The sequence below is a fragment of the Scyliorhinus torazame genome, chromosome 3 (assembly GCF_047496885.1).
Source record: "Scyliorhinus torazame isolate Kashiwa2021f chromosome 3, sScyTor2.1, whole genome shotgun sequence".
In the NCBI taxonomy this organism is placed as follows: Eukaryota; Metazoa; Chordata; class Chondrichthyes; order Carcharhiniformes; family Scyliorhinidae; genus Scyliorhinus; species Scyliorhinus torazame.
This window is the reverse complement of record NC_092709.1, coordinates 292104574-292111293: the sequence shown is the minus strand read 5'-3', so window position 1 is coordinate 292111293 and position 6720 is coordinate 292104574. Positions and strand designations below refer to the sequence as shown.

Below are 6720 nucleotides of genomic sequence, written 5' to 3'. Positions count from 1 at the left end.
AACAGTATGTTTGTGCAATCAACCTTCATGATAACCGCAACATTCAAAACATAATCGATAGATATTGGTTAATTCATAAACACCAAATTGAACAGGTGTAAGTGGATGAAAACAAAAAATTCTATACTTGATTGACAGATAATATCCACATATTGGTATTGTTTCTCATTCATGGTTATACAATATTCCCCGCACCTCTGTACATGGATCAGGTATGCACATAGTTTTTCACAACACATCAGAAAACAGTTGTGCGAAATCCATAAAAAGAGCTATAGTTTCACAAGACAGTTACATCCTATGTTAACTATCTCTGTAGTGATCGCTTCTCGGCCTTTTGGCTAAGATCAAGTGTAGTAGCCTTTTGGCTCAGCTCTGGTATGTCTCTCTTGTGAGGACCATGAATTGGATTCAATTTGAATTGTTTTTTGGAGCAGGCGAGGAGCTGGATTAGGGGTTCGCCCCTGACCCACACTCTGAGCCCTGGCTTTGTAACTCAGATAAAGTAAAAACCTATCTCTGTAGAGGCCTCGCAAGCCACTCAGTTGTATCATTCAGTTTATATGAGCCGGCTATTATCAGAAAAAGAAACAGAGGTCAGGTACACTGCAAAACATCCACTATTTCCTTATTCCTTAATGTTTGAACTGTAGCTGCATAAACCATCATTTAAAAAAGTGAGTTTGAAACTCCAAAAGAAAGTGTTAGGGGCCGATTCTCCATTCGGAGATTGCGTTCTCCCACCACAGCTGAATTACACCAGTTTTACAATCCCCTTGCAGTCGTAAAGCGGGTTGCAATTTATGCATGGCATGGAATACAAGGGATTCCCGCTATTGGGCCGCCTGCTCAACTTAGCTTCCCGATAGCGAGGTCCCGCGGCCGTCACCCCCACCTCCACCACTGCAAATTGGCCCAGACCGCTCCCCCCCCCCCACCGCAAATTGGCCCCCACTCCCACCCACACTGCAACTTGGCCACCCCTCTACTGCATGGCAGCCCCTCACCTCCGGATCGCCTGGGTGACCCCCCCCAACCTTACGTATGGGGGTGACCCCACCCCCTCTGGACCCCTGTAATAGGGATACCCAACTACCCTCAAGGACCCCTGTAATACTGCGATCCCCTGCCCAGGGAACGTTGTATTGGGGACAACTCTCCCAGGGACCGCTGTAAGAGGGGGACCCCGCTGGATTTCTATAATGGGGGACCCCCCAGAGGGACCCCTGTAATAGGGGATCCCAAGGGAACCCTGCAATAGAGGGACCATCCACAGGGAGTCCTGTAATAGGGAGATTCCCCACAAGGACCCCTGTAATAGAGGGACCCCTCCTAGGGACCCCTGTAATAGGGAGACGTCCACAGGGATTCTGAAATAGGGGGACCTCCCACTGGGACCCCCTGCCTAAAAGAATCCCCTCCACAGACTGCCCCCACATACAGACCCCACCATCCCCCACACACAGACACCCCCACCCCTTGAAAAAGGACCCCTGTCTGGAAGCTAGAGAGCAGTCCAGACAGGGGCTGTGGGAAGCATTATAGCTGCAACACTTACCTTGCAGCTCTACATATCCATTCCGCAAAGGAGAGCAGCTGTGCCTGCGTCTGGTTCCCACAGATCCACTATCTGCAGGCCATTCATCGCTTTCCAGTAGTGGTCTGCGATTGACAGCTCATAAAAAATATCTGCAGCTTGTAAACTTGTAAAACACATTTTAAGACTGATTACCCTCTCTGGAGGACAAAGCACCATGGCAGTGATCTCACCGCAAGGCACCTGGCTATAATGGGCTAGACAGACGAGTACATGCAGTTAGAATACACATCTGGGGGTTAAAAGCTAGGCCGCCGGACTGCCAAACAGATCCTTCTGAGATTCTTATGACATTCTTCTGGAATTCATAGAATTTACAGTGCAGAAGGAGGCCACTCAGCCCATCGAGTCTGCACCGGCTCTTGGAAAGATTACCCTACCCAAGCCCACACCACCCTATCCCCATAACCCAGTAACCCCACTCAACCAACCCTAAGGGCAATTTTGGACAGTATGGGCAATTTATCATGGCCAATCCACCTAACCTCCACATCTTTGGACTGTGGGAGGAAACCGGAGCACCCGGAGGAAACCCACGCACACACGGGGAGAACGTGCAGACTCCACACAGACAGTGACCAATAGTCCCTTTCCTTTGAGTTGAGGGGAGCAGAGGTGACTCTCACACCAGCTAAACTTTGACATAATCAACACCTTTTGAGGCCCTAATCAGGCGATTGACAATTAATTGCCACTCAGTCAGCTACCATAGCAACATTTTAACTAAACTATTAAACTGTACTAAACAAACGACATAGTCAATAGTTAGGATCTGAAACTCACTACCTTAAGAGTGTGGAGAGTCAGATTTAATTGTGGCTTTCAAGAGGGAATTAGATAAGCAGCCAAGGAGAAACAGATTTGCAGGGCTGTGGGGAAAGGGTGAGGAAATGGAACCACCTAGGTTGCACTTGCAGAGAGCCAGCTTAAACATGGAAGAGTGGCCTCCTTCTGTGCTGGAATTATTCTATGATCTAATATTTATATTTACAAAGCTAACTGACTAAAGGGTTACTAACACAGGATTTACGTTTCTTTATTCTATAATAAATTGAAAGGTCAAAAAGATACCTTAGTGTTAGTGAGGCCACACGTGGAATATGTGTTATTGAGGCCACACCTGGAGTATCGTGTTCAGTATTGGTCTCCTTACCTAAGAAAGGACATGATGTGGAGATGCCGGCGTTGGACTGGGGAGAGCACAGTAAGAAGTCTTACAACACCAGATTAAAGACCAACAGGTTTGTTTCGAATCAAAAGCTTTCGGAGCACTGCTCCTTCCTCAATGTAATGCGACGTGAAGATCCCAGTTGAGGCCGTTGAGGATGTCACGAGTCGTGGTACTTTGGCAAGACCATGCAGACGCTGCGACAACGGATGAATGGACATCGCGCGACAATCGCCAGGCAGGAATGTTCCCTTCCAGTCGGGGGACACTTCAGCAGTCAAGGGCATTCAACCTCTGATCTTCGGGTAAGCGTTCTCCAAGGCGGCCTTCAGGTTTCATGACAACGCAGAATCGCCGAGCAGAAACTTATAGCCAAGTTCCACACGCAAGAGTGTGGCCTCAACCGGGACCTTGGATTCATGTCGCATTTCATTCACCCCCCACCATCTGGCCTGGGCTTTAACCTGTGAATATCCCTCTCTCCAGTTGCTCCGTCTGGACCTGTAGACTTAATTACCTGCAAAGACTTGCATTCAAAGTATCGTATTGCATCTTTGACTTTGTCTATATATATGTTTCTGGAACCCACCCCTTCATTCACCTGAGGAAGGAGCAGTGCTCCGAAAGCTAGTGATTTGAAACAAACCTGTTGGACTTTAATCTGGTGTTGTAAGACTTCTTACTGTATTTTCAAAAACTAATGGGTAACCAGTGCATTTTACTTCTTGGTTTGGTGTCTGTGAGAATTCTTCAATGTGATTGACCTGCTTGTTGACATCAGTATTTACTGGATGCCTGTAGGTCCTCTTGAATTGGTGCCAGGTTTAACTGAACATTGGGCAGGATAAAATCCCTGCCACAGAGATTGCTACATCTTCGGTGAACAGCTTTCTTTGAGGCCAATGACAAGTGCAAAATCCAGGTGAATATATACACCTGAGGAACTGAGAACAAACTTTTAGTTTTGAAGTGAAGACAATCCACAGAGATTGATCGAGAAAAGGAGAAAGTTGTTGCAAACATATTACACGACTGATTCCTTTTAAATTGGACTCTCATTAAAGATACATTCAAGCAAGATTTATGAGGAAGGTGAATGTTTTTCTTCAAAACATATGGCTTTCAACTGACTCAGTCTTGTTTTTCGTCATTCATCCAGTCGAGATATTTGATGTTCACTCAACAAGGAGTCTTGCTTCATCAGAACCCTGCTGCTTCTAGTTCGGCTTACCATAAAGATCCTTGCCTTGTTATAGTTTATTTTAGAAACTGAATGATTGTTTACTGAAGGTATAAGCATTCCATCAGAACAGCAATATAGTTCAGCAAAGAAAGGCAAGAGGATTGGGGCTAGATTTCCTCAGACTACCCTAACATGTGTTTGCAAAGAACCCCGTTCAGAACTGAAAGAAGCTCCAAGGAAGTTTAGCACTTTTAAATTCTGACACAAAATCCAAATTGTTGGGGAAAACATGCAACCTTTACAAAGTCAAGGCTCCATGCATTTGATACTTTTACTAATGCATTCAGTGGCAGTGAGTGGAATGGAGTGCGAACAGATGAAAGATTATCCCTCTTGCCATGTATGATGGGTTAAAATGGCACCCTTTCCCATGTGCCAGGGGCATAAGCAAACTAATATTTTCATCTGAGCAATTACATTGTCTTTTGAGATGGTCCTTCTGTCTTGGACTCTAGGCGTGGAACTTGGTTCTTCGACAGAGTGTAGTCGTACTCTGGTATCTGCTTCACATGTTTATTAGTGCAAGATCAAAACAGGTTATGCAGTAGGCATATTGCTCAGAGAAATGACTCCAACCTCTCTCTCTTTCTTGTCTAATGCATGACTGACTGATGTCAGTGGTACATCATCACCTATATCCTAATTTGCGCAGTGGTATTGTCACTGGCCCAGTAATTCAGAGACCTAGGGTACTGTTTTGGAGACTCTGGTTCGAATCACACCTTGGTAGTTCGTGAAATTTAAGTTCAATAAAAATCTGGAAATAAAAGTCCAATGATGATTGTTGATTGTTGTAAAAGCCCATCCTTTGATTGGAAGGTCCATGCTGGTTTTGGTCTCCTTATTTGAAAAAGAATACAATTGCATTAGAAGACATTCAGTGAAGGTTCACTCAAATGACTTCTGAGATGGAGGCTTTATCTTATGAAGAAAAGTTGGGCAGGTTGGGCCTATTCCCATTGGAGTTTAGAGAATGAGAGATGATATAATTAATCCCAGCCATAATTTTTATGTTCTCCCTTCGGCAGATTTTGCGACGAGGCGGGGGCAGGGGGAGGAGTGAAGTATAGAATTGCATGGCCAGGAATTCCTCTGGGAACTCTGGGACTCTGTTCCAGATGCGATTTCACAGTGGGCAAGGCCTCTGTGGTAGTGCAGCCCCTTTAAGGGGGCGGGCCTGACAGCCCATATGACTGGTTTTGGGTCAATCACTCACGAGTGCGTGAACCCTGGCCAATAACGAGCTAGCACTGAGCCCTGGGAGCGGGGGTCGGGTGGTGTTGACCCCAGAGCTGAAGAGACAAGTGCATCCTATTGTGTTCTGTGCCTGTATATATACCAGCCTTTGTCTTTTGCTAATAAACCCCTTTGTTACTACTGCAAGCCTCCAGAGTGCTATTTGAGCCACGACTGGCGATGAGGAAAACGGTTTGAATGCAGCCGGCAGTACTTCGGGATTTGACGAAAGAGCAATTGGAAAAAAGATGGAAGAACCAACGAGAGTCGGGAACTATCAAAATGTGACTGAAAATGCCTATCATTGGTAAACTAGACCCATTTTACCAAGGGGCTGAAGATTGGAGTCAGTACATCGAATGGCTCCATGAGAATCACTGGGGAAGACCAGCAGATGGTGATTCGTCTGACAGTTTGTGGACACAAATTTATTGTTTAGTTAGGAAGCTCACTTCCCCGAAAATATCCAACTCAAAGGTCAAGTTGGTCAAGGAACCAAGGGCCTCGATTATCCTCCAGTGTTATAAATTAAACTCCGTGATTAAGCACCCTGAAATGTGCATCTCAGCCTTCATAGCCAGGCTTCATCGGCTCACTGAACACTACTAGTTTGAGACCATGCCTAATGATATGCTGCGTGATCAGTTGGTTTGTGGAATCCATAATCTCAATATCCAAAAGAAATTCCTGGCTGAACATTACAAAAAGTGATCGAGACAGCTCATGCGATGGAGTGTGCCTGAAAAGGTGCCGCTGAGCTCCAAAACACGGCTGAAGGGGAAGTCAATCAAGTATGGGGTGGTATGGCCATGAGGAGTGCAGCAGGATCAACAGGCACTTACAGACGTGTTCCTCGGGATTGGACTGGAGTCAAAGGAGCAGGTAGAGAACATGTAGTAACGTAATCAGGGCCTAGTTTTAAGGCTGATTCCCATCAATCGCGCCCTGGACCATGGGGAACCCGGCCACGGCAGAGAAGCCCACGGCCCGGGCATCTTGGCTGGCCCGGTCCACAGGGAAGCGGATGTAGCGGTGCGCCATGGCATATAGGGCATCTGTCACTGCCCGGATGCACCGATGCACCGATGTCTGCGATATGCCGGACAGGTCCCCACTCGGTGCCTGGAATGACCCCGTTGCATAAAAGTTCAGGGCCACCGTAACCTTGACGGACACGGGGAGAGGGTGTCCCCCGCCAGTGCCACGCGGTGACAGGTGTGCCAGCAGGTGGCAGATGTGTGCCACGGTTTCCCGCCTCATCCGGAGTCTCCTCCTGCATTCCCGGTCCGTGAGGTCCTGGTATGACTGCCGGGGCCGGTACACACGGGGCGCCCTCGGGTGCCTCCATTGCCGTGGGGCCGCGACGTCCTCCTCCCCTTCCTTGTCCTGTCGGTCAGGTGTCCCTCCAGCCTGGGCGGCTGCCACCTGTCCCTCTGCGGCAGCCTGCGCCGCCTCTCTGGCACGCTCCCACTCCTC

At 47.5% G+C, this 6720-nt stretch overlaps 1 non-coding gene across 1 annotated transcript; it reads left to right on the top strand.

The window, feature by feature from the left end:
* The first annotated feature begins 321 nt into the window (after nt 1-321).
* On the top strand, nt 322-508 carry LOC140409684 (U2 spliceosomal RNA). Its single transcript, XR_011940477.1, has one exon. It is a non-coding gene; the product is annotated as a U2 spliceosomal RNA (small nuclear RNA).
* The last annotated feature ends 6212 nt before the right edge of the window (nt 509-6720 follow it).